Raw genomic sequence first — 27,003 nt, 5'->3', positions numbered from 1 at the left:
ATTATCAAAAATGAAGTTCAAAGAAGCATCCAGTAATGGTGTGGTGGTTGTGACTTGAAATATTCAGATGCTTCTAATTTCAACTCTATAAGAGCAATATGTCAATATCTACTAAGTCCCATATAAATGGTCAGGCTTTTGAGCCCATTTAGAAATGTATCATAAGAAAACAATACAATATGACACACATAGATATATCCATTTATATTCCAACCCATTCATTGTAGTATTAGCTATGGAAGAAGAACAAAATGAGGAGAAAACATGCAGAGGAGAGACATATAATTTAAATACAAGGCTTAATGCATTAGTATAAATAATTTGATGTTTTACTAGTTGTTAAAAAGTGATAAACATGAAGTCTATATAACATTAAATATTTATAATATCCTAGTAACTGAATAAAATTCTGCATGAAATAATATTCTCTGATTTTAATTTTGTATAACAAGTATGAATATATGTATGAACACATACATATATATGATGTATGACTCCAACAGGAGGAAAAATAATATTCGAAAAGGATAAACTGATCTGAAATCTGGCTCTTTTGATTTTTTAGCTGCAGGCTCTTGACCTTTAAAAACTACTTCTCTGAATCTTATTTGTTGAATCTATAAAGTTAGAAGAAAATATTAACATTTTAGTGTTGATGTAAACATAAAAGAAATATATTAGTAGCTAATATAGTACTTAGCATTTACAGGAAAGGCTTATCCCAGTTTCTAAGCATCGCTAACATAGATCCAAACCAGATGATTCAAGGAGGGTGAGGCAGTTATGTTAGAAGGATAAAACTATGAGTTTTTCAAAATTTATATAATATGTTTTATATAAACTTGATATTTCCACATAAAACATTTGTCTATAGGTTTAAAAAATATAACAAAGCAAATATGCACTATATATTTCTATGCTAGTATGTAGTATGTATAGTTGCATTAGCTTTCTAATCATTGAAGTCAGAGCATGCTTTTGTCAGTAGAAGTGCCTATGTTTTTGAAGGTGCCATGTGAATTAAGCTCAGAGTGAAGAGAAAGCAAGTTGGAAGCCTTGGTCTGTTACATCTCTGTTCTCTATTGCCCTTGGCTTTTCTAGCTCTTTGTTCTCCTTGGGCAGTTGTTACTGGAACTGGTGCAGTCCTGTTAAATGGCATTTTAACCCTGGTATTCCCATCACTCTATGCTATTTCCTTAACTGACATTTGCATGGCAGATGGCGTAAATGGCCTAGCAAATATATACTGGGTCAGTGTTAAAGAACTGCCAGATTGATGGCTTGGTTGGCTCTGTGCCTTCAAGCAGACAGAGACTGGAAATTTCAGAGACTCACTCTTCCAGACCAACGTGTGCGCTTTCTGTTACTCTCCTGCAATGGGCAATCAGTAGGACAGGTGAAGATGGGGCTAGTCTGATTGGCTTCACTTTTAAATAGACACTGATGTGGGCAGATGGGTTGGCATACAATGTGCTGGACTGGGAGCTAAATCTTTCTACTTCTAGTCCTGCCGGCATCAGATTTGCTCAGGGATGAAAGCCAGAATCTTAACCTGTTAGTCTCCAGAGTGCTCTGTCAGATGATGCTCAGCTTTTTTTTCATGCAGTGTCACATAGGGTGATTCAGAACAGTAGCTCAATATTTGAGCTCAGTGATTCTTAGTCCCTAACTGCTGTTGAGAAGAACAAACTAATGGCTTGACTTCTCCATCTTCTTTGGTGTTTAGAACTCTCATCTTTGTGTTTGTGATCTTTCTGACAGCCTTTGAGCACAGACATAAAACTCCATACATATTTGTCTTCCTCAGATTACTTAGTGGAACCTTTTGCTAATGTGACTAATCAAAGACCAGTAAATGTTTTGATAACAAATACCACTTGTTTGGTTCGTGATGCTGTGACAATAGTATCCCTCCTCTTACTGGCTCTCCAATGACTATAGCTTTACTCTTGGGACAAAGAGCTCATATTTTATTATCCTAATAGATAAAATCTGTTGGGCCACTCTCCACATGTTTGTACGAGCCTCACACATTGGGGAGCCAGCAGAGGAACCCAGGTGTGCGGGACCCAGGGCAGAGATCTCCAAGGCTGCTCATATTGGGACTGGGCCTCTTCCAACCAGATGCCCCATTTTCCAGTAGCTAGGCAGTCACACCCAGAATCTGCCCCCGGTGCTGTGTAATCCCATCTAGGGCCAACATCCAGAGATTATAAAACCAAGCTCCCAGAAGTGATATCTAATAGCCTAGTTCTCCCTTTGGACAATCTGACAAGGTACCGAGAGTCTATTGCCCTCTCGGGAGAGCCTGGCAAGCTCCTCATGATGTATTCATATCCCAAGTATAGTAACAAATGTATACATACCTCTCTGAGAGCCCGGCAAGATCCCGCCCACACGGCAGAGCCTGGCAAGCTACCTGTGGTATATTTGATATGCCCAAAACAATAACGATAGGTCTCATCCCCCTGACCCTGAAAGAGCCTCCAATAATTGGGAAAGATGAGTAAGGAGAGGCTTGTAAAATTTCAGGGCTGAGTGTAATAAAGACGGTACTGGTGCCTGCTCAAGTAAATCGACGAACAACGGGATGACAGTGATACAGTGAATAGAAAACTGTGGCCATTTCATAAAATATAGATAATATTCTACCTATGTTTTTCCCTACCTCTCATCTACTAGACCTTCTTCTTCATATCTATGTCCAGAAATATCCTGTACCAATGACCCCAAAGCCCACTTCTAGAGTTGAGTGGGCTCTTCCAAAGGAAGAAGCTCATCTGCTTCCCCAAGGGAAAGCTGCAGTTAGAGTGACTTTTCAGGCCTGGGATGGGGGGGACGAGGTAGAATTAGAACTTGGACATGTAAGTTAGGAACACAATGGGAATTTGGGGGGAATGGGGAAGGGACAGGGTGATAACACCAGACAGTTCTCAGGGCTTATTCCTGGATCTGCACTCAGGGATAATTCCTGGTAGAGTTGGGAAGCCATATGTTGTACCATGGATAGAACCTGGGTGGGCTGCGTGCAAGGTAAATGCCCTACCTGTTGTACTATAGCTCCAGCCTTGGAAAAGCACATTAGAAGAATATGACGACCTCATTGTGCAGAAGGGTGCTGGGATTGGGAGAGCAAGGCAGGTGAATAGCAAATGAGCCCTCCATGTCTTTGTGGACCATGTTTAGGTGGAGCGTATGGTGATCCAAGGAGTTCAAGTTTAATTCTGGTTCTCAATTTTCCAAAGGTAGGGCTTTATTACAATTTATATTCAAAGTAAACAGAATATAATTTATTAAATTTGTGTTAATGTTTAAAAATTTTTGACATAGTTATTTACATCTTTTATTGGGCTGGACAAAGTGCCAGGAAGCTTGGGAACCAGGTGGCTATTCAGTGGAAGAGCCAAAGGATCTGGAGCTGCTCAAACACTGTGGTGGCAGGAATTATCTGGATCACACTGGTGGTGCTAGGGGCCTCCAGCACTGCATTGGCAATATCCCTGGGACCCTTTCTGTGCAGGGCCTTTAATCAGGCTTGCTTTAACCTCAGTACTATCTCTCTGGCCCTAATGATGTGAATAAATATTTGAACAGAGAGTACGTAGATTTTTCATTTGCATTCTCATGCCTCAGACTTGCAAATTTTTAAAGGCAGGCTGATGTCAAGGAGCTCAGCTTGCAAGATAGTTAATGTTGATACAAATTGACTTGTTAACTATCCTATTAGATAGGTACTTTCAAGTATAGTAAGGGATAAAGAAAAATAAGCTAAAAACACTTCCATTTCATGCATGTTTTACTAGAGATATATTTTTATATAAACACGAAAACACATTGAATTGACCCTAATTCCTGTAATACTGGGAAAGGTCAGCCACCATGATGGAAAAATCTGATTTGTAGAAGAGTTTGAAAAACAGCAAGATTTTGTTACATATCACCCAAACTGATGATAACCCAGTATTGCCAAGTTGAAGTCCTTCGGGCCTCCTTTAGTAGAAAGATAATTGGCTCATTAGTGACTCTGAATAAAACAAAATGAAAGCACTTGAGAATTTCTAAAAGAGCCTCAATATTTTGCTTGTACTCTTATATCAAACAAATTTGCTCCTGTCATTTTTCCCCCCTGACCTTTGGTTTTCTAAGATCCGTGAATTGCCCGGTCCAAGTAAGAATGATGAGGAATCTCAGACTGAGTGGGCCTCCGCTGGCAAGTTTTGTATCATTGATTAATGTTTGCCAACACAGCAGGACCAGGTAAAATTCCAGACCCAATATAAAGTGTCCAATCTTTCCTTTGGGATATCTTTGGGAGAGAACCATCATTGAGATAATGATTATTACAATTTATAGAAACATTTTATTGTTCTTTTTCAAATGATTACCACCCCCCCCCGAAAAAAATCCCACTTTAAGCAGGAAGAAATTAAATTCAGAGGGAAAACAAGAACTTTATAGGCCATCTGCTCAGACTTTCAAATTTAAATTTTATACATAAGAGCACATTAGCTGTGGGGAAAAAATGTGATCACATTTTGTCGCTGTCGGAGCAACGAAGAAATTTCCCTCGCTGGGCTTTCGGTGTGGAAATAAAAGGAGCTGTTTTGCTGAAGAAAATGAAATGGCTTCAGTATGGGGGAGATTTGTTATTCACCATTTTATATTTATGGGGAGCTGAACTTACTCTGTCCTTTATGAAATATGAAGGAAGTGGTCCGCGCCTCGAGGGCTCACAGGTGACATTAGACAAACAGTATTTGAGAGCACCTCTGGAGGAGAGAACTGAAGTGGTGGTACCTAGTTAGCTGCGGTGAGTGATGGGACAGGTGGAATGTTGCGGGGGGGGGGGGGGGGGCTTCTAACAGGTGGGTCCTTATGGGAAAAGGACCTGAGTCCAGACTGCCCCTCTGTCTCCTACGCTCACGCCGCTGAACTGGATCCTTAAGGCCACATCTCCAGGAATCTGCTTGCTCACATGAAGAAGGAGCATGAATGCTTGGGGATGCTCCCAGCAGCCAAGAGTCAAGGATGGAGCTGAGCGAGGAGACAGTGACAGAGCACTGCTCGCACAGGCCCTGACCCCTGCGAGGCCCCAGCTGGTGGCCTCCCTAGAAATGGTCAGGACAGCGTTTGATTAGGTCAGGCTGCTCCTGCTGCCTCCAGCCTACCTGTCTAAGGCCCTGTGACAGGGGAAAGAAGGTCGCGGTGAATACAAGGACAATTAGTGTGGACGCCGGTTTCACTCTGCCTCCTCCCTCGTCGGGCTGGCAGCTTAGGAGAAAGCTTCCTTCTGATTCAGCCAAATGCAACCTAGCAGCGGTGCAGCAACCCTTTCTCTACCCACACGGCCGTGGCTGGGGCAGCAAAGGAAGCACAATGCACACCCACACTGGTGGGATCAACCGACCCTGCTAGGAAACTGGCCTTTGACCGCTCAGAGGACACCTTAAAAGAACTAGTTTACAGAGGAATGAGAAATTGCTTTAATTTTTTTTTTAATTAAGGGGAACCAGTTAAAGGGAAACTGGTGAATTGAGAGTCATTAGGAATAAATTAAATTCATTCAAATGGTGCTATTTTAGAAAAACCTAGAAAACCTTAAATTAACCTGATGATAAATGGGTGATGGGAACAAGAACTCAATAAGAATGATAAGCACAAAAAATCAGTCCCAAGATCTTAAAAGCAGAATATTTTATTGGTTCAAAGTGGTCAGTAGTCAGAAGACCTATAACAGAATTTTAGATTTCCTGGGTTCTAGCTAAGTGATCTTCTAGCTAGTAAGTTGATTACCCACACTGTTTTCATTTTCTTATTTGAAAATGGAGTCATAGGGAAGTTATCCTTGATTTTTTGAAAGCTTGACTTATGCTTCATTTTTATAAAGCACTGGTACCTCAAATATTTTTACCTGTACTAGTATCTGAGTTTTGCTAACCAAAAGATATCTGAAGAGGATTGTTTGCCACTTTTACAGAAAAAGCTAAAAGGAAAAGACGGCAGTGTACAGAATTTGTTTTGCAATTAGTCTTAATATCAGTAGCAGGCATCCGCGGTTTAGTAAGATTGGTTGTGGGGGCTTTTTCCCAGGGAACTACTTTATACAAGTTATATATTTACCACATGGTTTCCATTTGTGATACGTTAGTATTACCTGAGATAATGCTTTGCATTATTTGATGTGATTTGATAGGTTATTTGGGGTGCCTGGGAATAAAAAAACTTTTTCCATATGAATTAGTGGTGATTTTTTCTTTGCCTGTGCAATTGTGACCGAGAAAAGATTTCATAGAAATGCTCTGAATTCAATTTTGGAGTAAACCTGTATTTTATACAGTTATGGAGAGGATTAAATGAAATAATACATTATAAGAGCTTAGCAAAGCTCCAACGATTTTGAAAGTGCTAAATAAATAATAGTGATTTTGAGTCCAGTGATTTTTGAATTAGGCTTCAAATATTCTTAAGTTCTCCCAGTCTCACTCTCAGGACATATATAAATTTAGAGAATGGATACACAGGGGAGACGTTGTCTCTGTATGCAACTATAATATTTGCTTAGATTTGGAGTATTTTATTTTACTTCTTTCTTTTTTTTTCCTTTTTGCTTTTTGGGTCATACCCGGTGATGCACAGGGTGATGGACTCTTGGCTCCTCACTCAGGAATTACTCCTGGCGTTGCTAAGGGGCCCATATGGGATGCTGGGAATCGATCCCCAGTCGGCTGTGTGCAAGGCAAATGTCCTACCCACTGTGCTATTGCTCCAGCCCCTTTATTTCTACTTAAGATTTTAGTTGATGAAAATCACCCATTATGTTAGTTGATCTAGTCTATTTTCCAATTAGCTCAGGAATTTTGTCCCCATCTGTTGGTCATGCTGTCTTTAGAAACCTCTTCAAATGATATTCTCTCCCCAACCCAAAGTTCTTTACAACCCAGAGTTATTCTGATCACTATTTATCAGCCATAGCATGACACCAGGGGTCAACCAAGAGCCACACGAGGGAAACATCTTAGTAAGGGAGTCTTAGTTGGTTATAAAAGACTGGTATGCACCCTTTCAGAGTTTTAGAAAGTTATTTTCTATGTTGACTTAAATACAATTTTATCCTCAGGTTCTAGATTGCTTTCTGAATATGATAGCAATGTTCTTCAAACTATTACTTAAAACAGTGACAAAACATCAAAAAACAACAAAACTAGACAGAACCAAATACAAGTATTGTATCTTTAGAGAGTTTTTGGTGGCAAGCAACAAAAATTTACTTTGTTAAAGAAAAAAAATTCTTGGAGAAACACTAGCCTGCTCATAAAATCGAATAAGAACCAGTCATAGAAGAAAGAAAATAACAATCAAATCTTTCGTGTGTGGAGTAAGATTCTTGGCATGATGAATTATATACATCTTCCTTTCTCAAGTACAATTATTTTTAAAAATAGGTAGTTTTCATGTTCACTACCAATTTTGAACCGTGTTCTAGTATACTAACTTCTCCAAGATTAGGGTTCTCAAAGAACACAGTAATCAGGATGTGTTCTACTGACTAATCATTATCCTTCCATTCAAATATTGCAAAACTGATTTACTTTTCTGAGCACCCATGCCTGAAGGCATATATGAGTGTTCCACCAATTAGAACCTCAAGGTTAATGCATCCAAATTTATGAATAAAACATAACACTGGATGAAATGTAGATTTAAGATAATAATGCCCTAATTATTAAACATTTACATAAATAATCATTAAATAATTAAATGACAAGTAAGGACAAGTACATTCACATAGTTTATCTGTCAATTCTAGGTAAGAGCATTTCTTGAAATAGACTTTTCTGTTCAACCATTGCTTGCTTATCTTCTATGCTTTATTTTAGAAGTTAAACTCAGAAATTTACTTGTCTCAATTAAATTTTATCCTACAAGTTTTAACATTTCTTCTAACTTCTCAGAAGTTTTAAACCTCTGGATTTATGAAGTTGGTATAGTTACTATAATTTTCAAACTTGCATCCCTGGTTTGCAAATATAGTTTTAAAAGGGAAACAGGCACTGGAGGGAAAGGTAGAAAGACTAAGTATAGAAAGGTTTGTGATGGATATGGCTTAGCTATTCAGAAAGAAGGACCTTGGGTAGAAAAGGAGGGGTGCATTTTAAGAAAATTGGAGAGTCAGAAATAATTAAATAGAAAAAAATTCACAGTTATCACTTGAGTTCTTCATTTCAAGCAACTAACTACTGAATTTTAAGCAGAAAGAAAAGTAATTAGATAAAGATACAGGAGGCTCATACACTCATTAGGCACACTTGGCACAAGTCAAGTTCAGGATGTGTGCTTTAGGGCACAGATCAAGAACTAAATCCGAGGTCATGAAGTAGAGTCAGGCGAAACTCAAGGTCACCTAGGCTCTCCAAAGTTGATGAGTGAACTTCACCTCCTTGCACGACCTTGGGGTATAGGCAAAACTCAGTCAAATGAGACTCCCACTGAGCTGAAGATAATAGCCCAACCTACTGTAAAACTGAACTGAGGAAACTAGTTAAACTCTTTGGTCTCAACACAGTTTTCATAAAGGGATCAAATGCAATTTGGGAGGAGTATATTTAAGACAGCCAAAAATCAATAAAAATCAATTAATGAGTCAATCAAACAGTCTACCACTGAGCAAGCAAATAAACAAGTGAATAGTCCCCAAGTAGAGATAAAAATAATCGCCACGAGCAGATTGTACATGACTAACTCTAGGATGTCTCCTGCCCAGGCCTCTCTGCTGCTCAGCGGAGTGAATTAGCTTCTCAGAATCTCAAAGGATATGTATAAGTCAAAACAAAGGCAACAGTCTCTAGACAAATTCACAGCTTGCCTCCACTCTACTTCAAGCTTGAGTCTTTCAGTGTGGCTGTCTCTATGAACATCACACGTTCCAAATCCAGTATCAGCCTTGAAACTTCTCACTCCTTTTTCTAAACGTGTCCCATTGTTCACACAAGAGACACTTCCAAGTTCTGATAAGTTTATTCCTTAATATCATGTAAATATTTTTGTGCTGTCTTAATCACCGCTGCCCCCTTAGTTTATCCTTACACTATGCCTCACATTTATTGCTATAATTACCTTATAACCCATACTTCTGTATCTACTTTGCCCCCACCCCCTTGGAATTGTTTTCTAATCTTTTAAACTAGTGAGATATTTTTGTTGTTTTTTGCTGGGGGAACAGGACACATTCAGGTTGTTTAAGAATTACTCCAGGCTCTGTGCTCAGGGATCTCTCCTGGGGGCTGGCGGCGGGGGGTGGGGGGTGGTGGGCACATGAAGTACTGGGGGTTAATCTTGGTCAGCCTCATGTAAGACAAACCCCTACCCACTTCACTGTCTCTCTCTGGTTCCACAGAGTATTTTTTGAATACACTGATGTTGCTATTATCTCTGTCCCTTACATCACTCTACCTAAAGTAGTTCAAAGACTTTTCATTGCTCTTAGGTGAAGATTAACATCTTTAGTGTAATCTACAAGATTGTAAATGTTTTGATTATCCTCAGGACCCAATATCATATTATATACCTGGGGGTGGTAAGAGATTGTAGGTACTAGTGGTGGGGTTTGATAATGCCTAATGGGGATATACAAAACAACAATGCTTTCTAAATATGACTAAGTCTCTGGGTTTGGAACAATTCCAGTTTTATGGGACAATTATGGAGTGTATAATCCTATAATCCTCATATTGTACTTGTGTTACTTATTAGACTAGAGTCTGGCTCATACTTCCTTCAGTTTACAGCTTTTAACTGACTACTTGGAAACTCTGGCCACTAGGGGGCTGTATTTCTCTCCCCTGCCCCATCTCCCCCCCACCCCCCACCACCCACCCCCAGTCCTTTAAAAGATATTAGAATACAATGAAACCACTTACTGGGCTATATATCTTGTTTTCCTCTAGGATATGTGACTATGAGCACTTTAAACTCTGTTTTAAATGTTTGAAAGACAATTTTGTCATCATTTTGTATTTTATGTTAGAAAACAGATAAAAGTGAAAGGAATACCTATATGTACTCCTCATTTGTGGGTACATTTGGCAGCTGGGAAGTTCTTGGGTGCTTAGCAAAATATGATCCTTATGTTAGTCTCCTTTCTGCATGTGTTAAAGAATAAATTTAGGGTTGTAGAGAACAATCTTAAATTTGGGTTTGATTGCTACCATACCAATTACCAATGCTCTCATTCTCACCACCACAATCTGCCAAAGCGATCTTCAGATCAACCTGATCATGAAATTCAACTGAAAGGAAAAGACGTGTCTTGGTCTGCTTAATCTCGACACTCTCTTTAACTCCTCTCAATTCCCACTTTGAATGATAATTTGTTACCTGATTTATCCCTGTTTTCATCAGACCTTATAAGAAAGTTAAGCCTCCCAGGCTACCCCCCCTCCTCATGAATTCTTATTCTCGTGTATTGCTATATTTGACCCATTCCCATTCCTTCTCAGTATCAAAATTCTGTCCTGTCTATTTTCCAATTGCCCCTTCAATCTCTGGTGCTCACTGAAATATGACTCTCCTTTGAAGGGTTTGATTTTTTTATTTTTCCATTTCACTTCAGACTGAAGATATGAGACAATGAGGTTCTCTCTACATTGCTACCCCAGCACCCATTCCTAGACTCCACTTTCACCCTCGCATTCCCTTTTTTATCACTTACTCCTCCTCTTTCTCCTATGATCAGTAGACTACCAAGGCAGTCTCACTCATTCCTTGAATACTTAAATTATATCATTCATTTTTACTTGCTTAATTCCTTCTGAAATTTTTTTTAGAGAACTATTTAGATGAGGTGACTTCCAAATTACCTCAGAGAGAGGTAGTTTCTGATCATTTTGATCATTTTGTATCTTACCTTTTATTCTCTAGTGATTGCATTTCAACATGCCTCATTCACCATGGTCATGCATAGGTATTACATTAGCAATAGTTGCATTTATCTGATAACATTATTCATGTCATTCATATTTGACTGTTACTGTCTTTCTTGTTCTCTTAAGGACCTCAACTCCAATAATTCTTTGATGACTGAGACCTATGTTGACTTTATCTCATTTTTTTTTTTAGTATCCTATATCCCTCTGTGTTATTATAGACTTAGCAACAAAAGTTACCATTCTAGATTCTCCTTCCTCAGAGAAACTCAACTACCTGGCCCATTTGCAATTTTTTCATGTACCAAATGTTGGTTGAATCCTGCTCTCTTCTTTGTCCATGTTTTGCACTATATAACTATGACTAAAGAGAAAACACAATCATGTCAATTCATAGAGAACTAAGTATGACCTTACCTTTGCACTATGACTTTATCATCTACAAAGTTATTTACTCACAACAATTGTCTTTTCACCAAGGTTGACTTTGTGCCGTAGGGGATATTTGACAATAACTGATGACATTTTAACTTGTTATAACTTAAGAAGGGTGTGCTATTGGCATATAATGAATAAAATTAAGAGAGCTCCTGAACACCACACAATGCTCTAGCTAACCCTCTATGAAAAAAATTTACCTGGTCCAACATTTCAAGAGTGCTGAGATTAAGGAATCCTATTAAGAGAGCTGTGCCTCAAGGTGTGGTACACAGAGCAACTATACCTGCATTGCCTGAGACCTGATTTCAGCCCCACTTTAGACTTATTGAATCAGAATATACATTTTAACAGAATTCCTTTGGGTTTCATATCACTGTATCAATGCCATCCCTTTATTCGTCAATTTACTCGAGCAGGAGCCAGTAACATCTCTATTCATCGAAGCCCTGAGATTTTTAGCAGCCTCTCTTTACTCGTTTTTCCCAACGATTAGAGGCTCTTTTTAGGATCAGGGGGATGAGACCTGTTATTGTTACTGTATTTGGCATATTGAATACACCACAGGGAGCTTGTCAGGCTCTTCCCTACCAGTGGGATACTCTTAGTAGCTTGCCAGGCTCCCCAGGAGAGTTTTATATACATGTGAAAATTTGAGAATGCCTCCAATAATCTTTCTTCAGTTCAATAACACCCTTTTCCTCCTTCTACTTTCTCCTAATATTTGTTGATTACCACATTGAAAAAAAAAAGAGACACATTTGGAAAATGTTGGTTATATTTTCATCATCAAACTTTCTCACAAACTGTATATGTGCCCAGTTTCTCTGCCTTTCTTTTAAAAATCACAGATAAAGTTTCTGTTATCCTGTCTGAGTTCAACTCCTCCTCTCATGCATAAAAAACACATATTTTGCTCATTAATGGCCATTATTCCATGATCTTAGCATCACCATTTGTTCATTTCTACTATATAATTCATGATCGCTAATGATCATCATGTTTTTTAATCTAATGGTTGTTTCTAAGTTCTCATCTTTCTTGACTATTGGCAATATTTGACACACTTAGAAACATTTTCTTCACTTAGGTTTTAAGCATTTATCTTTTATTGCTTCTTTCTTTTATCCTATTCACTATTGACCTTTGTTAATGACTGTTTTATCAAAATCTTTATTTTATAAAGATTTTTATACACCCACTTGACTGTACCACCTGTTTCACAACACATTTAACCAGATACACATGCCAATACTTTACATATTTCATGCATTTCTTTGTTTATAGTATAAAAATTATGAGGCAGGTATTATTTTGCTCATCATTATATTTGTAGCTAAAACAGAGACTAAAACATAGTAAAGTCTCAATAATGCTTTATGAATGGAAGGAAGGATTTATTCAGCATTGCATGTTTCTCCCAACCAGTGATGCTATTAATGTAATAGTAATGCCAGAAGGGTCAGTTAGGTCATTTAGAATATGTGAGGAAAGATGGGACATGAGTTTTCAGAGGTATCAGTGTTCTAATGACTACTCATGACTAAAGAAACTTTGTGTTCTATGCATGTTCAACAAATCTTCCTTTTACTCTGAGGAAGGCTACATCTCTCCATATTAGGACCACGGGCAAGAAAGAAGACCAATTCTTAATTTATCCTTCTCTTACTGAATGGGTAATTGGGTGACTTCACAAAACTGTACTCATTTCCAACATTTATAATTGGTGCTACTATGCTGCTAGTTATCATATGGAGTCTGTAGTGATTGCATATAATCACTGTAGTGCCATGTCTACCAGCCCCGTGGTATGACAAGGTCCACGCATGGTGGAAGGACATTCAAGGAATGCTTCTTCCTGGAATTAGACAGCGACATCTCCCCTTCCCTCCCTAATTCTCAGAGTCAGTGTACTCATAATGTGTGTGCTGTGCTTAATCTGTATGTTTAGTCTCAGGAGTTCTAGGGAAATGATGACTAGAGACTCAGTCCTTGTAAAATATGCTTCAGGAGATAGCCAGTTAGGTCAGTAACAAAATCGATGAACAGCTTACAGAAATGTGAGCTAACCAATATACAGAAACCCCCAAATATATTAAGCAATTTGAATACAAAAGACAAGGTAAAAATAGGAAAAGTCCTACAAGGCCCTGAGTTAGGAGAAGTGCTGTACCCACCATGATGACTAAAAATGGTCCTACTTAAATGATTAATAACAAAATATGGTATCCACCCAGAGTAATAGTACAAGCAGTCCCTGATGAGCCTCTACCCTTAACCGGGGCATATGGCCCAGGGGGAAATAGGTATGTAAAATAAATGGAAAGCATATAAAATATGACACATTGAACCTTTGGCAAAAAATAAGATGCAGTGAGCCATTGTGGTGTTTGTTAGGATTTAGAATGGAAAGAGTTATTCAAGCCATGATCAGATATGAACTAATGTTTTACAAAAGTATTGTACTGCTCTGATGCAGTTCATGAGCTGTATGTTTTGAACCTTGAGTACTATAATTGTGCAGTTTGTATTTTTAAAATACTATATGGCCACAACTGTCAGAGCCAAGTTCGGAATGATGACTAAGCAGGATAGGAAGCTGCTTGCCTAATTCCCTGCTGTCATGAAGTCATGCATTAGATGCATATTAAGAAAATGAACATATAAATATAGACACCCAATGGAATACTATGCAGCTGTTAGAAAAAATGAGGTCATGACGTTTGCATATAAGTGGATCTACATGGAAAGTATCATGCTAAGTGAAATGAGTCAGAAAGAGAGAGACAGACATAGAAAGATTGCACTCATCTGTGGAATATAGAATAATAGACTATAAGACGAACACCCAAGAATAGTAGAAATAAGTACCAGGAGGTTGTCACCATGGCTTGGAGGCTGTTCTCTCATTCTGGGCAACTCAGAGAAGGGAACAGCAAGTAAAATGTGGTTGTTGGTCATGTGGGGGAAAGATGATGCGGGCCAAATATAGACTAGAGACTGAACGCAATGGCCACTCAACACCTTTATTGCAAACCACAACACCTAATCAGAGAGAGAGAACAAAAGGGAATACCCTGCCATAGTGGCAGTGTGGGGTGGGGGGAGACGGGACTGGGAAGGGGGGGTGGGATGTTGGGTTTACTGGTGGTGGAGAATGGGCACTGGTGAAGGGATGGGTTATCAAACTTTGTAAGGGAGAAACATGAGCACAAAAATGTATAAATCTGTAACTGTACCCTCACGTTGACTCACTAATTAAAAATAAACTATAAAAAAAAATAAAATAAATAAATAAATATAGACACAAAAATTGAATAAAGTAGACCTCCTTCAACATCTGAAAAGGACTGTTCTTATCCTTCTGCTGACTCCACCAGCTACCACCTGCAGGGATCCTAAATCTTTGCCACAGCTGGACTGTGTCATTGTAGTGATTGCATATAATAACTGGTAAGTTGACTGAGAATGTTAGAAACACTGATATAGATAATTTTTGTACCATTGTATCCATAATTTGACTTCTATCGTGTCACCATGAAATTATATTCTCACTTCATTTTGTAGCTACTTGGTCAAAATAGTGTCAGAGTACAAACACATTTCTGAAGAGCTGTCTCTGTAAGAAATATTACACTATTCCCAAAGACACAGAGGTAGGTCTACACATTAGGAATGACTGAGAGTCATCTAATACTTGTTCCTTAACCTTGGCATAATGCTAGCACTTGAGTAGTCAAGTGGAAAGACCATACTGACCACAAGTCAGAATATATTATATATATATATATCATGTGATATATATATTATATAACATATCATGCACTAGTTTAATTTGAGTCATGAACTTTCTTGACCAATGATTCAACCGCATGTAAACAATTCTAAAATTTACTTACTCCAGTCTTTTTCTAATTGAGTGGGAGGATTATTGCCTTTTAGGCTTTTATACCCTGTTCAAGTCAATCCATATTTGATGACTTCTTATGCGATTTATCAGTTAGTTGGAATTTTGTTTGTAGTAGGATTAATTATTCTCTAGACAGTTTTAGAGACTGGAGTGAGAATGGTGAAATTTGTTGGAAGTATATTCTGTGACTGGTGAGGATGCTCCTTCTGATTCCTGCAACAGCTGATACTGTCTTGCCCCCTTCCCCTCTATGCTACTGACATATAGTCCTTTATTTTTCTACATAGGACTTCATTTCCACTCTGTGGTAACCATGTCTAACTCTTTGCACCTTTGGTATCTGTTATAGCCCTTCAATGGTCCTCACTTAGGGGAGTAGATAGTCCTTGGTTTGCCACTTTCTCTGAGTCAAATACAAAGACAACATCATGGCAATGGGCACATCTTATAATTCCACAATTTGTTGCTGAACAACCAAGGGCAAGACACTGGGTTTTTATTGTACAAAGAGGGGACATGGCATGCTATAGCTTTCCGGTAAGAGGCTGCCTAGTTTCGGGCTAGTTTAATGTGTCTACTCTCCAAGCTGGATGCTATGCTAGACCCTTCATAGAGGATACTTCAGTTAGCTATGCTTTTAGATCTAAAGAGGCAAAATAGCATTAAAATGGGAGAGAGGTGGGGGGACTTGCATTTGATAATGGGCTCATTATGGTCACAGTAAGGAGATAGTTACAACAGGTTTCAAACTCAGACCAAGCAACAGCAAAATCTGTGTTCTTATTTGTTCAGACTGAACATTTAATAGTCACCAATGTTGTCATTCGACCCTGTCCTTAATTACCAACTTCCTCTGGAACTCTATTGAGGAGAAGGCTCCCTTCTATCACCACCCCCATTCTACAGGAATTTCTTGAGAATTGATTCTATATAGGCCTTTCAGTGTCTCACCTCAGAAAAATGAACCAGACAAACATAGTTCCTGAATTCCTGGAATAGTTCAGTGGAGAAGATGTCTATTGAACAAATAGTACCAAATGATGAATTAATTACAAGTAAATAAAAAAAAGCTAATATGAAGGGGGAGTTTTAACCTTGGCAAGAGTAGGCAGGAAATAGGAAGTGCTCTGGGTCAGAATAATTCCTGCTTTTCTGTCAATCTGCAGGGGTGAGCTGCCAGTGGTTTTTAATTTTTTTCAGATTTAGAATAGGCTAGAACTTTTTTATATTAATTTCTTAATCTTTAATAAAAGAACAAAATGATTCAGAGGTTCTAGAAATAATAAGGCAGATCATCTAGAGAATTGAGTTCATAATGTAGGTTAAATATGCAAATACGATGAAATTTCTTAGAATCTTTCCCTATGTGAGTTTCTTCTGCTTTGGAAAACCCTAGCTTAACTCTATTCATATGAGATCCCATTTGGTCTGTTCTATAGCTTCCCTGTCCTGACAAATTAAAGGAATACTGAAAAAGGCATGATTATTCACTCGGCCTCTTGACCCTAGGTATTCAAATTCTAGATTATGCCTTCAAAACAGATTTTTGGCTTTCTTTCAATTTACAACTATGCCAGTGTATCATCACATATTTGTTAAAATTGTACACTTGCTTAAGGTATTAAAATAGTTAACCTAGACAAGTCAGGTAATTCTCCAAAAAATGTTTTAACTCTGCATATTGTATTACCACCTAAATATAAAGATTTGTTAAATATTTAGGCTAGGGACTATAACACAGACTTAATTTATAACTTGTTATAAATGATAATGAGGCAGTTTTCTAATTAGAAGCTGTTTCCCCAACTAAAGACATATTACAGTAGTTTATTTCTGTAGTCTTAAAAATTAATTCATCAGCATATCTGAATCCATATATCAAACTGGCAGTATATCATGGCCTTAATTTATATGGCAGAGAAACCCCCCTAAAAATTTCAATTTAAATATCTCTATCTTGGATTCATTTCAGATCCTGATTTTAATTCAGGGTGGAGTTCAATATTTTATAGCAGAATCCAGAGAATTAGATGAGACTTTTTTTTTCCTGACTCATATTATCTTGTTGATACACTTGGTTTTAGAGTCTTTACTTGGGAGTATGAATTCCCTGTTGGGTGTGGCCTAGGTGCCATGGCAAGGGGCAGGCAGAGAACCCCCAAAGAAGATGTCATATATGATGCTGTCAGAAGGAGAAATAAAGAAGGAGAGAAAGGATGAGAGGGTGAGGTGGAAAGAGATGGAAAATGAGAGAGAAACAGACATACAGAGTGTCAGGGAGAGACATAGAGAATTCACATGCACTTGAGGGAGTATGATATAATAAATAATAGATGAAATATTGCAACCAACATGATCTTTTAGTTTCCTCTCACTTAAACCCTCTTTAAACTTTCACTTGTAATTAATAAGGACCGCTATTTAAAATTTTTCAGAAGGACTTCTGTTCAGTGTTGAAACATGAAAGAAAAATATTGGCCTTTCATCATCTCCAAAAGGAAAAAAAATCCTCCAACAATTTATGTATATAAGTTTGGAATCAAAGCTCCTTTTAAGTTTCTCAGAGCAGATCATAAACAGAAGCCAAGTCTGATCTCCCCAAACAGTTAAATGTGGGGGAAAATCATAATACTCCTACAACTTAGGCACATTGACTGACTTCACCATTAGGCACAGATCATATAAGAGACGTTACGTTAGGGGTCTGAGAGAGAGTACAGGGCTAAGGCACTCTCCGTATATGCTGTTGACCGTGTTTGATCCCTGGCATTATGTAGGATCCCTGAGCATCACCGGGAGTGATCCCTAAGCACAGAGACAGGAGCAGTACCTGAGCACCACTAGGTATGATCAACAACCTCTACCCATCTAAAAAGAGATGTTAAATTAATCTTAAAAATGAAGTAGACTGGAATTTTGGAGTGAAGATTGTTTTTTAGTATAAGTCAGTATATGATTGTTTTTCAGCAACAGGAAAACTTTCATGGTTGCTTTCTCAAGAGCAGCTGGCATGCGCTGAGCTTACCCCTAACCTTTCCTCATCCAGTATCCCTTGGGAGTGCTATTGGTTATGGTTTTGCCTCTAAAGGGGAATTTACAATTTCTGCTTCTTACTCTGTAATTGAAGGACTTACTCTCGACATTTTAATGCTACCACACTATTGAGTGATTACTTACAATAGGGCATATTTTCAATGGAGATGGAAACTTATCCTGGGAGAATAGTTAGGCAATGAAGGTGGCTAGTTTTTTTTGCCAGGAAGGCCAATTGAGATGCACAACCTGAAGCATGTAGTTAGCATATGATGGAGAACCTGCTGAAGAGAAATTAGGCTTCACACTGAAAGGCACGTGGGAGGTGGGGGCAGTTCAAATAGAGATAAACAGCAATCTAAGATTGGGAAAGCATCCTTGGAGACAATCATTTCTTTCGACGGAAAGCAGAAAGGCTTATGTATACAGCTGGTATTTACATGAATTCCTCCCACGGATGCTGGGGACTTTGGAAGACAGACCAAGAAATAGGAGGTAAGCAGATGTCTGTGCAGATGTTGTCAACAAATAGGATTTGGAATTGTGATTTATTCTATAAAAGTCTGTACCAACAACTTTTACCTGAGGATCTGGGGAAAAGCAGCTAACTGACCTCTCAAAGCTAGGGTATTCCAGGCTTATTTCTGAGCTTCTGTCTTACTTTCTCTTTTCTCCCTAGGTGAAATCACCCAGTTCCACGTATATTAATGTAGTCTATGCTGATTTAATGTTTTTAAAGTGCTAAGAACCTTGTTGAGCTTATAGCAAAATCCACACAAATGTCAGCTATCTTTATTTATTATTGCTAATTGCCTAGTAACGATTTCCACTTGTATATTTGAGAGGCATTTCTAAATTAAGTCTAAAATGGAATTGCAGATTTTACTATTCTCACAATTAATCTTCTCTGTGTTGTTATTTCCATCTTTATAACAGAAACTTGACCTAGTGACCCAGACTCAAAGCTTAGGAATCATTGTTGATTCCTCTCTCTCTCTTACTCTTCGCATCCAATTCATCAGCAGGTCACTATGGTTAAACCCCTGAAATAGAAAATAAATTTATCCACCTCTCTCCATCTTCACAGTCCCGGCTCTTAAACAAGATTTCCCTTCTCTTTCTTGCCTAGAAAACAGCAATAGCTTTTTACTTGTTACCTTTGCTTTCTTTCATCTACTGTGATGCTCTTTGAGTTTCATAATCAAAAAACATCTTTTTAATGTATGAATAGGGGCCAGGCTATGACACACAAATGGTTTTCCAGTGCACTGAGCTTCAAACCAAACCTCCATCTGTTTTAGTCCATTTGGACTACTGTCACAAAGCAACCATAGGCTAGGGAAATAAACAAAATACATTTATTTCTCTCAGTTCTCTCATAAGCCTCTCATTTGGATGCCTCATGGGACACCCCAAATCAAGGGCCTGGCAGATTCTATGTCTAGTGGCAGTCATCCTCCTGCTTAACCTGTGTTCATTCCTGTGTCCTTACGTAATGGAAGGTCATTCCTGTGTCCTTACATAATGGAAGGAGAACGGAATCTCCATCATCTCTTTTGGAGAGTACTCCATCACATTCTTCCGGATACTGTAACATCATAGCTTTGGATTTCAGCATCTAAATTATGAGGGCACGGGGACATTTGGATCTCCAACTGTTTCTCACACGGAATGAACCTAAACCTGACCTCCTCTAGCACCTTCCTATCTCTTGCTCAATACATGTCAAACTGCTTTCTCTCTGATATTTATTTTGGCTCCCCTGCCTCACAGCACCTCCTGTCCTCTGCCTCTAACCTTCAGCCCCACAGTTTTCACTCAAACTTCATGTTGAAAATCAAGTGCTAAGGGTTTTCTCCAACCCTCTGTGTACCTTTGGCAGTATGATATAGCCTTTCCCCATCATCTCGCTATCCTTATCTCTAAGCTCCTCTCTACTTCTTCATTCTAGTTCCAGTCTCTTGTTCTTCTTACTGCATACTGAGATGTCAGGAATATTTCTGTCTGGGAATTGTAACATTCGCCATACCATTTTGCAATCCACTAACCCAGGCACCAGCATAGCTTTCTCCTAGGCCTCATTTTTTCTTTTACACTAAAATTCTATTTGATTAAAGCACCATGAATTAGAAAGTTATTTATAGTTGGGCTTTTGACACACAACGTTCCATCACAAATCCGTAGTGTCAACTTCTCACCACCTTGTCCACTATCCTTTACCAATATCCCCAGGTTCTCTCTCCTAACCTCCTACCAGATGCCAAGTGCCATCTCAACAGACATTTTTTAAATTTGGTTATTAAAGTTTGGCACGCCTCGGCCCAGATAAGATCCGGAACTGCTGCTCGTGAAACAGACCCTCTGCTCGTAAAGACTATAATCCAAGAGGTCTTCTAACCCATTTTGGCACCCAGCTCAGCTTCTTACAGACATACATCTAGACTGTGAACTGAACTAAAATATCAGAAATCCAAAACCGCGCGGCCACAACACGGCCGCGCCAGCTCATAGAATCTTGATTCTCAGCAATGAAATTATTAAATGATGCCTTTTCAGCAGGCCTGATTGTTGGGGGAAAATTCCAAACAATAATAGTGAGTTCTCTATTGAAATATTGAATGTATTCAAAGTATAGAGAATAAAATGAAGGTCATTAGCTACTTAGGTGGGGGCTGGGTGGGAGGGGGGTATATTGGGGTTCTTGGTGGTGGAACATGTGCACTGGTGAAGGGATGAGCGTTCAATCATTGTATGACTGAGACTTAAACCTGAAAGCTTTGTATTTTTTTTCTTACAGTGATTCAATGTAATAAAATAAAATTCAAAATGTTAAAAAAATAAAGTTTGGGTCTCACAATTTCAGTGTTGTTGACTCCGTGGTTTGGATATTTATCGCTATCATTCCATAATACCATTAATGTACTTGTATTCCCTGCCCCTATTCTTCTCATCTCTTCTCCCCTTCTACTTACTCTATTTCTTTCCTTTTGTTCCCTAAACTCTGGGGCCAAAGGTGATCTTCCTTGGCAACTCTTAACTCTTCACTCAAGCAAATCCTTTTATTTTTTTAATAAACCCTTTCAAAATACTTAATCCCATGCTTGTACCAGTTTTATCTTTTAAAAAATATTTATCTCCATATATGTGGTTACTAGCACACTATAATTTTATGCTTTTATTTGATTGCATAAAACAGCTTGAGGAGCTTTGGTCTACAAGGCCATTTGCTAAGTGATCAAGACTTCTATTCACACCTGGCACATAGCAGGCTTTAGTACTGTGAGTTTCAATAGTTGATCTGTGGACCAGTGCCTGCAGAAATTTCCTACTGGTCCTTGAAAAAATGTGATTGCTACTGAACACAAAGTCCACCTGATTCATGTAGCACAGTGGGATGGGATAGCTGTCTGAGACATTGAGTCTAAGTTGCAATATGTATATGCACATTGCTTTGCTAGTACATAAAATGCTAAGTTGAATCTTCTGATCTGTAGTCAGACATGTTATCCATTGTGCAACTGGCTCCACACATTACAATGTCAATTTGTCTACTGACAAAACCTCATAGTTATGTTCTGCACATAATATAAATGTCCTCATTCTAGAGTTCAGTGTACCCCATCCACACTATTTGCTTGTAACGTGTTCACAATGTGATAGTTTGGAAAGCAAGTTATTTATTATGTCATTGCATTATAAATTTTGAATCTTGACAACATGAAGACAAATAGTCAAACAACAAATACGTTTAACCCTTTTTAAATAAGAACAAGTGGAAAGAAATGATGACACTGAAAGTAAGCAAGGTACAGGTGCTTCAAGTTTAGAAAAAGAAATGTATAGGTACTTTGGAATATGTAACAGAAATTATAACCAAAAAAAATGGAAACTTAGATATGATGAATTGGAGGACTTAAACTTTCACTGTCATGGCCATTAATGAGCTCATATGGAGCCAGAGGCAGTTGTGGGTGGGACTGCCAGGCTCCCAGAATAACAGGGAGATAGGAGGAGGTCATCTATGACAGACTCCCTAAGAGCTGGAGATTTTGGTCACAAAACCTGCATACCAGGGTTTTTCAGTAGATTCATCCTCATGGATGAGATTCTTCCTGAGCTTGTGAAGATTGGTCATAAGCATGGAGGTGATTGGGTTCTGGAGTTTTTTGGCTGCCAGAGCTTTGTTAGGACAGGTTGTGGGACTTACCCTCCCTTCTCTGGCATTCCCTGGTTGAGAGAAGAGTCTATTCTTTACCCTCAAGTTTTGGCTTTTTTGGCCAAGATCCTACACAATTTGCATGAATTTATTTCTGGGTTCTCTATTCTGCTTCATGATTTATGCTTTTTTTTATGCCACTGCTTTTGACTTTATAGCTATTAATTCTGGTTTTGAATTAATCTTTAATCTTCTGCATAGCATGCCTTCTAAAAAAGTACTCTTCACATTAATACATTTTCATAAACTTAATAGATTATAGGGGGGAAAAAGAAAAGGCTGCACATAATTTTATTTTATTGATTTTATTTTTTGTGGCCATGATAACAGGGTTTTAAGCTTGTGCTCTCTCACTAAGCCACATTTCCAGTCACCATGCTTCAGAGGAAACAAGGAAGGAGATCAGAAGAGAGGCAGATGGTCAAGATCATCTAATTGGTCCTTTTAATCCATATATATAGTTGTAACCAGTCAGCACAAATAGCTAAGGGTGAATATAGGCTGTATGTGTATATATATATATACATATATATATATATACACACACATTTCAGTGTTCTTGATGAGTATATATACACACAAACACACATTTATATTTCATGTACATTATAGAACATGATAAAATTAGGGAATATGATACAGAAGTTAAAGAGAGAGCATCTCTGGAGCATATAAGCTCATTAATGGCCATTACCTAGAGACTCACAAACAAACCTTGGAAGAGAGCCACAAGCTGCAGAGATGCCTCCAGACCACAAAGTCATCATCAAGGTAAAAATTTAACTCCAGCGCTATCATACTATAAATTTAAAAATCCTAAAGAGCATAACCACATTTGCGGCCATGAGACATCTCATACGCCACTAACAAAAATAGCACACCATATTTGATGCGGTGTAAGTAGAAGGCAACTGATATTGATTAAAAAATATGTAGCACACAAGAATCGACCTGTAACTTATACAAGGGCTTACTGATATTGATTGAAAACTATGTAGCACAGAAGAATCAACCTGTACTTATAGAAGATTGTTGAGGTTGAATACGACAATCTTCACACAATTTCCTCTAAGGAAACTTTTTGGGTCATTTTTAGTGGATTACTCATACAAGCAATACAAAAATTATTTAGGACCTGCTTTTCAAGCAGGCTTGTGTGGTGGTGGAAAGTTCAAAATAATGGTGGTGGGTGGTGGGAAGGTGTAATTAATGGTGGTGGGATTGGTGTTGGAATATTGCTGTAATAAATTATTGTGAACAATTTTCAGTTAAGAGATTGGAATGTTGTTCCTCTGCAGAAAATGGAACTTAAGAATAAAACATTTTAATATTATTATGGAAAGTTTTGCAGATTACCCACTGCATAAGAAGTGACAGATGGTGCTAGTAGTATAGTGGTGTTACTACTCTGGGTCCTTTGACTCTTTTATTGCTACAGTGCTGAGGTTTCTTATATTTCTGCTCCTTCTTGTCTTCCTAGAATAATCAGATCCAAGGGGCTGGAGCAATAGCACAGCGGGTAGGGTGTTTACCTTGCATGTGCCTGACCTGGGTTTGATTGCCAGCATCCCATATGGTCCCCTGAGCACCGCCAGGAGTGATTGATTCCTGAGTGCAGAGCCAGGAGTAACCCCCTGTGCATTGCCAGGTGTGACCCAAAAAGCAAAAAATAAAACAAAACATAGAATATTCAGATCTATACCAGCCTGTATTGGTGTCTGTGCCATGAAAAGATGGTTGTTTCTTGAAGTATCCTATATTTATCATATCGACAGGGCAAGTGATAATGGGAATACAAATTATCTATCACTAAGAAGTCTATTTGAATTGTAAAGTTTTGTTGTATTTAGGTCAGCAGCAGTGAGAAATTAAGGAAATGAAGTCAGTGAATATACCGAACCTTATACTTTGGCCTTTTTCATTTCATAATCCCTGACTCATGGCAAAGTTCATGTTGACAAGGACATTGACGCCACTGAGCCTCTGTTGTCACATGTTCTGAGGAAGAATTCTTCTGCAGTGTCGAAAATGGCATGATGTGATTGATGCCTTCTCATTTCAGTGAGACCAATGATGTCGTACTTGATCTTCTGCACTTGCACCATCAGGTCCTCAACGGATGCTTCCAATGCCAGTGTACGTACATTGAAAGTACAGACAGTCATTTTAGTCTTTTTTCATTTCAGCAGTCTAGTTCGTCCCTGAGATTTTATCAGCCTCTCCTTGCTCTCCTTCTAAAGCTGCTATATTGGGGGCTTTTCCAGTGTCAAACAAATGAGGCCCATTGTTGTTACTGTTTTTGGCATATGAAATATGCCACAAGTAGCTTGCCAGGCTCTGCCTTTCGGACAAGCTACTCTCAGTAGCTTTCCGGGCTCTCCGTGAGGGATGGAGGCTATTAGGGAGGCCTCTAATCACCCTTACAGGTGTTCCCATGGTTCATACCATATTTGAAGTCCATCAAATATGGTGTGAAAATTATGGAAAATGGGTATTAAGTGTACTATGCTGTGTCTATCATATCTTCCAGAAGGGCAATGAAGAGGATTATTCACAACTTCTACTTGGGTCTCTTCAACAGCTACTCCACCTGCCCCCATACCAAATTCCACAGGATGGATGTATTGTTCCCAACGTCCTCCCTTTCGAAATATGACACGCCATGTCATCAGTAAACATGGGTACAGCACCAGGTCTAGACAAGGTCAGACCTGAACACCTGAAGAATCTGCTGCCAGTACTCATCGATACACTGGCTCGGCTCTTCGTATGCTACCTGTCTGATTGCAAGGTTCCATCCCAATGGAAAACCAGCAGGACAGTTCTGTTGTACAAGACGGGAGACATCCATGACATCGGCAACTATCACTCAATTTATCTGTTATCTGTCTACAAGTTGTTTACTTGAATCATCCTGAATAGAATAGGCAGACCAATAGACAAAAAAACAGCCATGTGAGCAAGCCAGATTCCGAAAAGGATTCAGTACCATCAACCATATCCACACGGTGACCAAACTCATTGAAGTTTCGCAAGAGTTCAAGATGCTGCTCTGTCTAACGTTCATTGACTCAAAGAAGGCCTTCGATTCTGTTGATACTGAAGCAGACATGGAAGCCCTAGCCAAACAGGGCATTCAAACTCAGTACACCAAGATCCTTCGTGAGTTGTATTATGGATTCACCACCAGGATCTCACCATTCTACAAGGAAGTGATCATTGACATAAAGAGAAGGGTTTGGCAGGGTGATACCACTTCACCGAAACTCTTCAGTGCCACCATTGAGAACATCATGCGACCACTGGAACGGGAAGGAATGGGAGTGAAGATAGACAGTCGGCAATTACACCACCTCTGCTTCACTGATGACATCATTCTCATAATGCCAAATATTAGCCAAGCGGAATGAATGCTGGCCAACTTTGACCAGAGTGTGGAAAGGTCGGACTGCAGTTGAATCTCAGTAAGCAATGTTCATGAAAAATAAACTAGTCCCTGACGTTCCATTTGCTCTCAATGGAACAAACATCTCCAAATGCAGCAGCTATGTGTACCTAGGTCGAGAAATCAACATGAGGAATGACTTGGTGCCAGAACTGTGCAGGAGGAAGAGAGCAGCATGGAATGCCTTCAAGAGCATCGAAGAAGTGGTTAAGAGGATGAAGGACCTCTGACTCTGGGCACATCTTTTCGATTCCACCATTCTTCCTGCACTAACGTATGCCTCAGAGACCTGGGCCCTATGCAAAAAGGATGAGAATGCTATTTGGGTATCCCAAAGAGGAATGGAAAGAGCTATGCTAGGAGTATCACGTCTCACTCAAGTGAGAGAAGGAATCTAGGGTTCTGACCTCCGTTGACGGTCAAAAATCAGGGATGCTGTCTCATTTGCCAAGGCATCAAAAATCAGATGGGCCGGACATATAATGTGATTCAGAGACAACGGCTGGACTAGAGCTGTTACTGACTGGATTCCCCCGGATGTCAAAAGACTACATGGCCGCCCACCAATGAGATGGTCAGACGTCTTTGTCAAAACCCTGAATGAATGGTTTGAGGCTCTTCCTGTTCCTGGAGCAAGCATATCATTGGGCTGCATTAACACGAGAGGGACAAGTGGAGACATTACTGGCGCCTGCTCAAGCAAATGGAAAATCAATGGGAAGACAAGTGATACAGATAATGCTGTGAGTAGGACAGGACACTGCACAAGCTCAGGCATCATTGAAAAATTGAAGGATCTAGCTCACACAAAAATTTTGTCCATTCATTGTATCATCCACTGGGAAAAATTTTCTGCAACAATTTTTACTGAACTAAGTACTATCATGAATCACATTGCTAAGATGAAAAAAATTGGTATTTCAGCTCTGACTACACTTGCTCTGAATTACACACTACTCATGACACCATGTGAAAGTATGGACTGACAACACCAACATCTCCCTGCAGAGGGTGGTGGCTCTTAAGAATGTTCTTTCAT

The sequence above is a fragment of the Sorex araneus genome, chromosome 10, assembly GCF_027595985.1.
Source record: "Sorex araneus isolate mSorAra2 chromosome 10, mSorAra2.pri, whole genome shotgun sequence".
Lineage (NCBI taxonomy): Eukaryota > Metazoa > Chordata > Mammalia > Eulipotyphla > Soricidae > Sorex > Sorex araneus.
The sequence above is the reverse complement of the archived record's forward strand: the minus strand, read 5'-3'. Positions refer to the sequence as shown.